The sequence below is a fragment of the Cololabis saira genome, chromosome 4 (genome assembly GCF_033807715.1).
Source record: "Cololabis saira isolate AMF1-May2022 chromosome 4, fColSai1.1, whole genome shotgun sequence".
Classification (NCBI taxonomy): domain Eukaryota; kingdom Metazoa; phylum Chordata; class Actinopteri; order Beloniformes; family Belonidae; genus Cololabis; species Cololabis saira.
The window spans coordinates 38113665-38126723 of NC_084590.1; the positions used below are offsets into that span (position 1 = coordinate 38113665).

A 13059-nucleotide genomic window follows, 5' to 3' on the forward strand; every position below is an offset into this window, starting at 1 on the left:
GAGGATCACATATACTTTCCATCTGTCTGAAAACCATTAGCTGTTATCGAGCAGCTGTTTATCAGCATTAAGAGGATACATAAAATTGCAGGCTTTCAAAGTTCTTGATTAGCCTATACACATATGCGCTGTCAAAATGATCTCTACTTTTGCTCCTCATCATTAACAGCATCACCTGGAATTCAAAAACCCTATTTAAGGTTTTTCTAAGAAATACCTGATTTTACAGCTTAGTTGCAACAAAAGTTTATTTATTACTGTTTTTTCATGGTAATACACCCTTACAAATGCTCGTTTAATCTAGAGTGTATTCCAAAAGGAAAGAAAATATCCTGATATAATATTCACTGGTTGTAATATAAAACAACTATCGATCATCTGTGTCACCCAGATCTTGCTGTGTGTCCTTGTTCCATCACTGAGCAGAGCTTTTTGAAGCCGGACAGCTCATCTGCTCGCCATTCATTATTGTTTGTAGAATCGTGCAGCACAGTCCAAACCACGCAGCCAGAGCATTCACGCTAGACAGATCTTTGATCCACACTCCCCCTGACCTGCCGCTCCAGCGCCTTCTGCCTGAGCAGCTGCCTCTCTGTGAGGGACCGATCGGTTGCGCTGTAACTCAAAAGCTTTCAAAGGGAGACCTGTATCCCCCATTAACAGACCCAGAGGTCAGCGTGCCTTAGACTTCTCTGTGTGGCAAGTTGGGAGCTGAAATCTTTCAGGTTTTAGTAAGAGTTCTGTCAGTATGGAGATGCTACAAGGCAGAGAGGGCCACAAAACACAAGTGAAAAATGTCAAGATGGCATTGAGTCCACAACCCTTGAGTGCAAAGTGAAGTCACACTCACTTTGAAGGAAATGGGAATTTAGTCTGTGTGGGTCATGTCTTTTTGCAACTTGTTATATCTCCTTTTTAATTGGGTGGTGCACTTTTATCTAAGCTGAGAACTACCTACATGTACCTCAAAGCTCAGCGATGTGACAGCCATGAAGATCCTCCGTTCTCCTGCATTTCCTCTCTTCCTCGAAGATATCCGCCACGGATGCTCGGATCAGGTCACAGCTGCAACGCTGAGTTATGCTACAGCTTTAAAATCTGTCTTTTGTGCTGTGGCACTGACATGTTATTTCATCGTTCAGTAGCTCAACAGAATCACCGCTGCAGCAATACACTGCAGCAAGGATCCCCTGGTTCATTTAAGACATTTTCCAAATCGTGATCATAAATGTAATTGGAGTACATCCATGCTTTATCCAAACACCCTAGTTACTCTTAATGAAATGTCCATTTATTACAAACAACTTGAGTTTTATTCTTTTCTTATTGTGTTTTCTCTCATTTTGCACCTGGGGCTCACCGGCTCTGTGGTGCTCTGCCATCATTGTGATCAGCCGTGATGTGTGCATGCAGTTGACAAAGCAATTCTGTTGTTCTCGTCTGAACTAAGCTCTTGGGCATGCAATCATTTTGAATCAAGAACATACCCAGTCAGAGTGCTAAAACAGTGATGGTGCAGAAGTCAATGTTCTTCCAATGAGCTATGTCAGCTCACATCAACAGTAATGGATATCGCGGGCTCTTTTTTTCCTTTTCTTTTATTTGACAAAACGGGCCTTAATCAGCATAAACTTTAAATTGTACATTAATCTATTCATACCTGGTAGGTTTAAAACTCAACTTTAAAAAATGAAACACCTCAAGCATTGACAAACTTTAATGTTCATGTAAATCTACTTATTCATCTGTTTCGAAATGAAGTTCTTTGACGCCATCTGCTGGTTAGTTGTGGTATTACTTGTTATCCAAATAATCATCTGATTGTAGTTGTGTTTGCAAATGTTCTATTGTCAGGTAATTAAGACTTCCAATGCGTTTTGAATCATTGAGGCAAATTCTCCTAATTCTTTGTAATTCTTTCTCTACACATATCTCATATTACTGTCATGGATATTTTTGCCCTTCTAAAAAAGTGTTTTTATCCAAAATAAGAGTGTATATAATGTCTACAGCATTTTTGTGTTAGTTATAACATTATGCGGGTCAGTTTTTGCAATTTATGGCAATAAAAATGTAACTTAGTATGAGTATAGGCTTCTTTTAGGTTTTTTTTTTTTTTTTAAAGGACCAAACTTTCTTGAAGTTAGAAAACGGTTGGGATCTTGTGTGAGCCACACAATGCAAAGTTCTGCCGGTAGCCTAATTGGAATCAAAGAATTTCATTAAAGCAGTATAATAGTTTTTCTATTATTTCTTTATGCAGGTCCACAGTTTAAGGCCTTCTTTTTGTTTTTAACTCAGTAATGTTCCAAATGTTTTTAATGAGTACAAAATCTGGATAGTAGACTTGATAACTTTAAAAAGAGGCCAAGTTGTTGTGACCGCTGACAAGTGTGGCTTGACATTGTCTTGCTGGAATTAAGCAAGGCGCTTCCCAAATTTTTTTTTTCTGAACGGCCAACTATTTGTCAGCAAAACCTATAGCTCTTGTTCTTTGACACTGATGGTGCAGCAAGACTGTCTTTTTATCTGGTCCTACATAGCTGAAAGCCTCATCCAGAGTTCTGCTTCTTAATGTTTACAGGCCCCCCAAAATACCGTGCAGACTTCTTTTTTTTTTTTTTTTTTTTTTTTCTACCTTGTCTGCACACATATTAATGGTTAATACCATGCTGGTAAGAATCTAAGGCATATATATGTGCATTGTTACTATATTTACTGTAATATATATACATATATATATATACGCATACATACGCATACACATATATATATATATACACAAACAAACCCTTTTTTTTGGGGGGGGGGTGACATCCGCTGCTAATCCAGCAGAGGCGAGAACACACATGGAGGCGCATGTCGGGCACTGGAAATCTGCAAAAAAACAACAGAACAGACACGAAACCGGCACGGAACCGGCAGAAACATGAGCAGCAACTGTCCCAAGTCTTGAGATCCAATCACAATCTGAGCTAAGCTACCGCGATTAACTAACCCCCAAAACTACAGAGCAAGCATGCAGGTGAACGAGCCGATGTACTGTATATGTCTATGTGTGTGTGTGTGTGTGTGTGTATGTGTATGTATATGTCTGTGTGGCTATGCGTGTGTGTGTGTGTGTGTGTGTGTGTGTGTATGTGTGGCTATGTGTGTGTGTGTGTGTGTGTGTGTGTGTGTGTGTGCGTGTATATGTATGTGTGGCTGTGTGTGTGTGTGTGTGTGTGTGTGTGTGTGTGTGTGTGTGTGTGTGTGTGTGTGTGTGTGTGTTTGTGTGCGTGTATATGTATGTGTGTATGTATGGCTATGTGTGTATGTATGTATGTATGTATGTATGTATGTATGTATGTATGTATGTATGTATGTATGTATGTATGTATGTATGTATGTATGTATGTATGTATGTATGTATGTATGTATGTATGTATGTATGTATGTATGTATGTATGTATGTATGTATGTATGTATCTATGTATGTATGTATGTATGTATGTATCTATGTATGTATGTATGTATGTATATACCTCGGCTTCCCCCCCCCAGCGGCAGCCGAGGGGACCAGCGGGCGGGGCCCCCACAACCACGGGAAGGGGCAGCCAGGGATCCCACGGCGGCGGACCGGGACCCAGGCGAACCCCGACCACCCGACCGGACATGCGGCCAGGAGGCCCTCATCTCCAGGCCAATGCCCCCCACCCGGCGAGGGGCCAGCCTGCCCGGAGAGACAGAGCCGTCCCGGCCGCAGGTGCACCCGCCCCCACGAAAGCGGCCCTACAGGACCAAAGGAGTGCCCCGCCGCGCGGGCAGCAGGGGGGACCGGAGACGGGCCCGGAGAGAGGGAACCCCCCAACAGGGCGACACCCGCGCGGGCCCGACAACAGAGGGCCCCAGATCCAGGCATCCCATTCACCCACCAGATTCCAATGAAAATCATATAATATACTAACAATAATAATATATATTTTTTTAAAAATATTTTTATCCCTGATTTTTTTTCCCATTTTTCATCACCCAGTGCTCCTACCTAAGTGACAGTCCTGGGCATTGCTCCTCTCTACCAATCCCCGGGAGGGCCCTGCACTGAGCTCAGGTTTCCTCCTTAACCTGAGGAGTGAGCAGGCTGCATCTTTTCACCAGACAGGGTGGGGTTTCTCCGGCCGGACGTAGCTCGTGGAAGGATCACATTATTCCAGCCAGATCCTCCCCACCCCATCTGGCGCCCCGGTTGGACAGAGGGGGCATGTATAGCCCAGGACTGTGTGCATGTTTTTGTGTGCATGTTTTTGTGAGGGTAGCTCACATTAGCTACCCAAGGGAACACGGGGAGAACATGCAAACTACACACAGAAAGGCCCTTTCACCAATCCCACCCAGGGTGTGGGCGCTGAAGTCATGGGGGAACTAACACGCACTTCAGCGCCCACATCGTCCCCGGCGGGAATCAATCCCAGGACCTTCTTGCTGTGAGACGGCTTCACTACCAGCGTGCGCCATCGTGCCCCATAATACCAATAATATTAGTAACCATCTTTGTATAGTAATAATTATTAATAAATTATAAAATTTTGTTGTCCTGCCGATGGAGGCCCAAATCCTCCATGGCAGGACCCTTTCATACCGCATTCTCACCGGTACCCCAGGCACCCCAGGCTGCGCGGCGAGCCCCACCAGGCCCGGACACCGCGACCCGCCCGTCCCAGGCCGGCGAGGGAACGCGGGTGATGTGGGCCCCTTTCTGGTGTTGAGTGCATGTGGCTAATGCCATAAAAACAGAGAGGGGGAGGTCAGAATATCATATTGACAATGACCCCCCCCCCCTCCAGAATGCTAAGTATCCTTGTTAAATGTATTTATTAAATGTTGAGTGTGCGGTTTCTACAGTGTTATTAAAACCGTGGGGCGGGGAGTACCAGGCCACGCAGAACAGTGTCCCCCACGCCCCGGACCCCCGCCCCCTCAAACCTTTGTGCGTGTGAATCGTGTAGGGGGGGCCGGAGGGGGCCGAAGCCAGGAGGCAGGGTCAGCAGACCCGGCCCTGGAAGACGCCCACGCTCCCCCGCCGGCCATCCAGGTCGACGGGGGCCGGCCCTCCGAGCCGGGCCAGGGCCCCACCGCACCTCCATGAGCGAACCCGGCGCCACCGGAGCCCCCAGGCGGAGGGGGAAATGGCCCAACATCCCTCCATTCACACTGACGACATAAGACATAGACACCTGAGAATGACTCCACCCCGCCGCCGCGCCCGCCCGTGCACCCCCCTGCCAGAGGAGGCCCGCACCCCGGACCAGGCCCCACCCCCCCCGGCGGGCACCCCAAAGGCCCCGGAGTCCCCGCAGATGCAGGGGCACGCGGCCCCCCACCCAGGCAGAGCCGGGCCCTCCGAGTGGGACCTCAGGCCCAGCCCCCCCCTGGAATGGACCGGAGACGCCCAGGCCACAGCCCCCCACCCGGGCCGCCTCCAGCACCCCCCCACCACAAGATGACATTATATAATATTATTACATACGAATATTATAATATTAATATTATATAATAATATTATTATACTTAATATTATACTTATGACATAATACGTATCACTTAGCAACCAAACACCGCTGCATTGCATTGTGGGAAGTTTCTGCTTAGCTAGTGTCAATCAATCCATACTACTGTAATAAATTTCTCTGGAATGAGTATGGATAGCGCATACTATTGAGTAAATTCAATTCTCAGCTTGCCCGTTGATTGAGAGAACTGGGGCACTTCAGGCGCCTATCAGATTACAGGCGGGGCCAGGGCCCCCATGCACCCCCCCCCCCCCCCCCCCCACCCCCCCCCCCCCTAGATCCCCGCCCGTGCACAAAATCATGTCATTCTTTGTTCCATCCACACATCCATCCATCCAGGGGTCACGGGGGTCTTTTTTTTCATCATGGGTGTCTGCTGGAGCCTATCGCAGCTCTGTTGGGGTGAAAGGCAGAGAGGTTAAGAAACCTTCTCTGATAAATATTAGTATATTGCCCTGCGATAAACTGGTGCTCTATCTTGGATTTACTCAGCCTTTTTACAGCTGGGATAGGCTCCAGCTGACCCCCTTAACCCTGAATATATAGGCTATATAGAGATTTGAAGAGTGGATGAATGATGAATGTATTTTAGAGTTCAACATCATTACTGAAATATATCTACTGCCTTTGCATTTATCTACTTTTATCTACAGATAGAAAACAATTTTGTTATGATAATCATAATAATTCTACGACGGAGTATGAGGGCCAAACTAAGACAACAAAAATTTGGAAATTACGAGAATAAAGTCATAATATAATGACAATAAAGTCGTAGATTTACGACAATGAAGTCATAATGTTGCGAGAATAAAGTCGTAATAGAATAAAGTCGTAATATTATGAGAATAAAGTCATAATATTACGAGAATAAACTCGTAACATTACGATAATAAAGTCGTAACATTACGAGAATAAAGTCGTAATATTACAAGAATAAAGTGGTAATTTATGAGAATAAAGTCGTAATATTCCAAGAATAAAGTGGTAATTTATGAGAATAAAGTGGTAATTTATGAGAATAAAGTTGTAATATTCCAAGAATAAAGTGGTAATTTATGAGAACTCTAACAGGAAGAGCATCTTCTCCCTGTGTTAAAATGAGGAATATTGAGCATCTTGAAGTTATATTTATATTTATAATATATTTAATATTACGACTTTATTATCGTAATATTACGACTTTATTCTCAAAATATTACGACTTTATTCTCGTAATATTACGACTTTATTCTCACAACATTATGACTTTATTCTGGTAATTTTACGACTTTATTCTCATATTATATATTATTTTTTTTGTCTTAGTTTGGGCCTAATACTCCGTCGTATAATACCACCGTAGTCTTTTCTTTTTCTTTTTAAAGGTCAGTATGTTTATTTATATTATGTAGCCCATATTATGGAATATGGTCCAAGCTGCCATATGAAAGTGAGCAGAGGACAGCAGATGTGCTTGAAAGCGGCTCAAATGGCCCGGAACCAGGTCATCATGCAGATTGAAGAAAGCCGAAGCTTGTTTTTCATTATTCAGGAGGACGAGGAGGCGGGTCTGCCGGGGAGGAGCCTGCTCCCGGCCTGCTGATGCGAGGACACCCGCGGAGCAGAGTGGATCTGCGGGAGGGACTCACTGCCGAGCCGGGATGGAGGGAACCGAATAAACCAACCTGCCCCGCACCAAGGTATGTATCCCACTCTAATATCGAAATGTCGCTAAGTCTCTTCTAGTTTTTGTTGTTTAATTTCTCCATTTAGGAAGCCAGGAGATAATTAAACGTGTTTGTTGGGGTTTTTTCCCTCCTGTGTTTTGCGACATCTGCGCTTTCAGACCTTAAGCCTAAATTATGGTTCTGCGTTAAATCGACGCGGGCGCATGCCGTAGGGTACGGCGTAGCCCACGGCGTACGTTGCGCGTCGCCGCGGTACCCTACGGCGTAGTGTCTGCGTTGGTGTAACGCGGAACCATAAATCAGCCTTTAGAACGAAAGTTTATGTCAAAGCACCGATGGACGGAGTCCAGTAGCTCTTTTGTTTAGGTTTTAATTAATAGTAAGAACACTGAATCATCATGTAAATATGAAAACATAAAAATTGTTTCCCCATATTAAGGACAACCACGTGTGATTTTTTTTCTTTTTCTTAAAAAAAAATCTTATCTAGTGTCAAAGTCCATTTGCGTGGTCGCGGTATTAAAGCGAAAGTATAAACCAAGTTAATCTTTAAACACAAGACAGGCTTCTCTAGTCCACATAGAAGGCCCTTAAAAATAACAAATATATCAGTGCCTACTATCATATCCAGCTAATCCATTCATAATCTTTATTTCTGAGACATTTTAGGGAATGAAAGAAGGAGAAAATTGATATTTTGTGCAGGATGGTTGGGTCACTGAGTAGAAGCTCATATACCATAAGGCTTTTTGTGCGAAGTTTTGTTGTTCTGTACTTTCCTCATTATTTTCTGGTTTAGTTTTCTTATTTATTTATATATTGAGCACAATTTTTGCAACATTTGGCAAATAATGACTTAAAATGTAAGAAATATAAACGTAGTGGGTAGGTACAAGACAGTGGCAGCAGTTATGACAGAATTATAAATACAACTAAGAGGATCTAAAACATTTCTTGTATTGACCTTAGTTGATTAAAATGAAATTTGAACTTACTTAAATACAGTTTGTACTTTACAGGACTATTACACGACATGAAACAGCTTTGCATACAATATTTATTGTGCAAGTCCGTCTGAAGTTTAACAAACTGTGTAGATATTTCTCTCTCTACTGATCCTCCATCACAAACCTGTCACCATGTCAGTTTCTGTTTATGTGTGGAAACTCCAACTCTGACTCAGATGATTTTACGATTCATGTTGCCTGCAGTTACCTGTTATTTTGTCTGTTTTCTTTCTTTCTTTCTTCTGCAAAGTAAACAGAAAGTGTTTGTATAGAGTTGCTCCATAAATAGAGCCGATATGAACCGACTTGACATTTTTGTTTCTGCGGGGAAGCACGTTGCATTCCTTGATGTCATCCTCCAGAAATATCTCCTGTAAAAAAAAAACTGTCAAGCATTTCATTACCGCTGGTATCAGTGCTGATACTGGAATTTTCAGACAGCTTTTAAATGAACCTCCTCAAGCAATTCCAGGAGGACCTTTGACTCTTTTGTGCATCTTTAGTAAAGAAGAAGAATCCTTATAATTATGTTCATCTTTCTGCAGTCAGAGAGACTGTGTAATCCTTCTGGGTTATTCGAATAAACCCTCAGGGTATCCTCACAGCCAAGCAAACTAAACTGATGAGGAACATAGACTGAAATTAGTTTTTGCTTCATCTTCTTATTTAAACTAATCTCTGTCAACAGCAATCAATATTTTTCCCTCCAGGCAAAGAGAAACCTGCAGATTATTGATGCGTAAGAACATAATCGCCCAACTGTAACTTGGTATGCAGCTAATTTTTCTGTTTTTATTCTGAGGCTGCAGCAACTTCACATGTTCATTGTGAAACCCCGTCCCTCATCGGCCTCATAATACGCAGGCAGAGCAGTCAACAGGTGCCATTTGTTGACTTGTTCGCTGCCATTGAATAGATGCTTTGTGTATTGACTCAGAACAGTGGAGAATAGGTGTCCCACTGCATAATTACTCACTGTGGATACCGGCTTTTTGTTGATTTATTTAGTTTTCATCAGCTGTTACTAGATATTATTCAAGTAAAATGTGGAAGTGGGTGAATCAGATGCCCAAGATCAGGTGCAGTGGAGTACTGGGTAGAAAAATAAAGGCTGTAAATGCTTCAATAGCTTGACATCCTTGATCTGATCTGGCACTCATTATGCAAAGTAATTCTACGTAACATTCAAGAGATTTGGAAATGTTTAATGAGCCTTTGGACAGGTGATTAATGTCGTTTTTTTTCTTCCATTTAAAGTAAAGAGTTGAATGAAATGCACTTTAGTGACTGTTTCAAACAGATCAATATTTTCTCAGTTTGTACTTGTATATTTGTTGCCTAGCTGCTGTCTTCACGCATCATCGTCCGTCTTAGTGTGCCGTCTGTTTTCCATGGTACTTGTTGCAGAGGTGTGCCCTTCGAGAGTTGATAAGCGTCGCTGGAACTAACCTTTAACTTGTTCGTGCTAACATTAGGGCCTGATATGTATCAATTATTCATTGTGTTCTGCTCAGCGGGTGAAAATCTAAATGCGTCTCGCCATGGAAACAGCCCTCTGGTGTTGGTTTCAGCTGACTGTAGCCTCGTTTCCACTCCGGGCAGCCCGTCGCTTTGCATCATGGAACGAAGTCAAGACACTTGAACTCTACTCTTTAGATTCGCTGTTCAACTTAGTTTTTCATTCAGTGTCAGTTGATGATAAAAAGACATAAAAAGAGTTTTTAAAGAGGCTGTGATAGTCTTTTATTTTTATTTTTAATGTTTACAAAAAAAAATCCTAATTTTACTCGACTCATGGTTCATTTTGTTTTAGTGAACCTCTTACATAAACTACATAAACTCTTTCATCTGGTAATATACATCCACTTTTATAATTCAATAGTGCATTACACATGTTAGAAAGATGGGACACTTAGGCTTTTACCACTTTGAAATGTTGTCTTCATTCTTACAACACTGAAAAAACTCTCTGGCATTGAGGGCACTAAATATTGAGCAGTTTCACTTGTTATTGTGTCCCATTCTTCATGCTTGCACATTTTAAGGTGCAACAGAACCAGTGCAGAACCAATATCCTCTTCTCCTTCTCCTTGGAATGGTTATTCAGCCTGAATCAGAAACCATTTTCATCGTCATGATAACCTGCTAGCAGAGATCTCTGCTGCTCCATTTCCAAGTAGGAACCGTATATTCACTGAAAGATTCATAGAAATTCAATAAATATTAGATGTTGTTTGCACCCAAGACTCTATGCCACAATGGATGAAGCAATCGGTCACGTGACCCATTGGTTTCTGAAGACTTGTTTTGAAGCCTCTTTTTCTACACGCTCACTGCATGTCAATCAAAGTTAGCTTCCCTCCCAGCCCAGTTTATCCATCCGAGTGCCCCACGTTTACAGGGGATTAAACCCGTTTAACATGTTGATTCGACGGCAAAATCAACAATGACTGTTGCGTTTAGCTGACGGTGTGTTACTGTTAATACAGATGGCTGATCGTTTCGTGAATGGCGGTTGAATGACGATTATGAAAGGAAGTGATAGTTGGCTAGCCATTGGCTGAGCCGACTGTCAATCAATCATATTAGAAATAAATGTATTCCTTAAAATAAACTCCTCTGGCATGGTAGAAAAGAGAATTTGCTCACCTCAGAGTTGTCATGGGTGTGAAATTGAAAGACTGAGACCAAATTGTTTTTTGAACGAGGCTGTAAATATGTTTATTTTTGCTCTAGTTGGACATTTTAAGATTGGGGGTCAATGGAGATTGAAAGAAAAATCAGTGTACCGCTATAGAATATTGATCAGAGAATTTTAATGAGAGCTCGGACAGGCAGATCAGGGTTCTTAGTAACCAGCATTCATTGGGAGGAAAATCCCCATAAAGGAGATTCATTGTCTCACTTGTTGAAAATATTGTTTTAATTATTCAGAACCGAAAACCGTAAGAAACATTTATTTTATTGGTGTCTCGTGCAGGGGTTCAGTCCCGGACAGTCCCGACCCAATTTGACCACTGGTTACAAACATCAAGTGGGAGTCGTATCCAAGTGGTTACAGAGGTGGGCCTTGATCTGGCAGCAACTGAGGTGAACCACTTTAACCCTGATTGCTCCACAGGCACTGGAAAAGCTAGTGATAGGTTAAAAGCAGAAGACTCATTTCAGTATGTTTCATAAAATGTATACTGACAAATAGAATTTTTTTTTTTAAGTGTTAAGTGTTGGGATAGGCTCCAGGAGACCCCTGTGATCCTGCAAAGGATAAAATGGGTATAGAAAATGGATGGATGCGAGCCTGATGCAAAAATGGATGTATATCAACAAATGGAATTTAATGATGTGAACACACAACGTATCTTGCGACAACAACAGTCGAACATGTAAAACTATCTAATTTGGTATTATTTGCGTTCTCCATATCATTCAGGATTTTTTCTGGTTTGCTAGGTACTTCAACAGTCCATAGCTAGTTTTCTTAATGGTAATTATGAATACTTATTTTACAACATGTTACAATGCCCGAGTTTCTATTTGTCGACTAAAATTCTTCTCTCTTTGCTTAAAATGCATTAAAACATTGAACCACATTTCAGTTCTAAACAAATGGTTTGCAATTTTACCAGAATTACAACACAGGTGACTCAATACAAAACATTTGTGTTATAGCATCCAGTCATTTAAATGTACATTTAAATGAACACATTTTCTTTTTCTGCACTTAGATGATAACTGGTCTCATGGGTGACAAACTGCTCTGTTTATAATCTGGTCACACAGTAACTCAGCAGACATAATCTGCTCAATGTTTTTGTGCAGCTGCTGGCCACTAGAGGGCGCACTGTTACTATAACATCCTACACTTCGGTGCTGCCTGCCTCAACATGAAACTCTGAATCAAAGCTCAATTTCATAACTTTAATTGTATGTATGCACAATTAAAACATAAAAGAATTGAGAGGGTGCTCTTTTAATTCAGAAAATACTTTTTTTGGTGTGTATACAGAGTCTTTAGGTGTTGTGTGAAGACATGGCTTTGCATTGCTGCTTATTTATTGTGACAACATGAGGACATTTTTAAGAAGGACGACCGAGGTCACTAGTAGATATGATTTACACTCCTTTTACACAGATCAAGAGGTAGAAGCACTACACGTAGCATAAATGGTTCATAGGCTATCTTTTTTTAATTTTATTTTTAGAAGTGCATAAAGATTGTGATCAGTTCTAGAGTAATTTCATTGGTGAAAATGTATTTTTTTTAATGTATTGCAGTTATTGTCTTTGACGAATTTGGTTCTGTTAGTTGGTGTTTTCAAATGTTTGATGTTTGCCATCTTTAATCGTGGTCATAGTAGAATGAAAAGACGGTTGTGAGGCTGATTGTTCCATGTTCTAACTCTCATTTGTCCCTAAAAGAGAAAACGCCTTCATGTTACGTACATACACTGGAAGCTTGTCTTCCTCATGTAGGTCACACTAGGAAAAACTGGTTCATGTTGTAGGTGTGTCCAGTCAGGGTTCGCTACAGTGGCTGAAAAAGACTGAAATGAGAATAAGCTGTGCAAATGTTTCCCTGGGTTTATGTCTCTAACACAAGCTCAACACAGAGAATGTTGGTACTAAACAGAGTTTTTTGTCCAGCATGTGGAGCATCTTTGTCGGAGTATGAGAAGTTGTTGTACAATTTAATTCCGCCAGGAGCCATGTATTTAGATGTCTATGAGTGGACTCCAAGACAAATACAGGATATTTATTCAGGACTGCCTCATGGCCGTGCAGTTGACAGGGATGTTGTAGCTGTCAGAGAAGCCGCTCTATCCTTCTCCCGCC

General features: G+C 41.9%; 1 protein-coding gene across 1 annotated transcript in view; it reads left to right on the top strand.

Annotated features, from left to right (window-relative positions):
* Positions 1–7161: 7161 nt before the first annotated feature.
* frya (furry homolog a (Drosophila)) overlaps positions 7162–13059 on the top strand; it is a 66083-nt gene continuing 60185 nt past the window's right edge. Inside the window, exon 1 of the mRNA XM_061719691.1 lies at positions 7162–7231. The gene's annotated coding sequence lies outside the window, so the exon portion shown is untranslated. The remainder of the gene's footprint in view (positions 7232–13059) is intronic.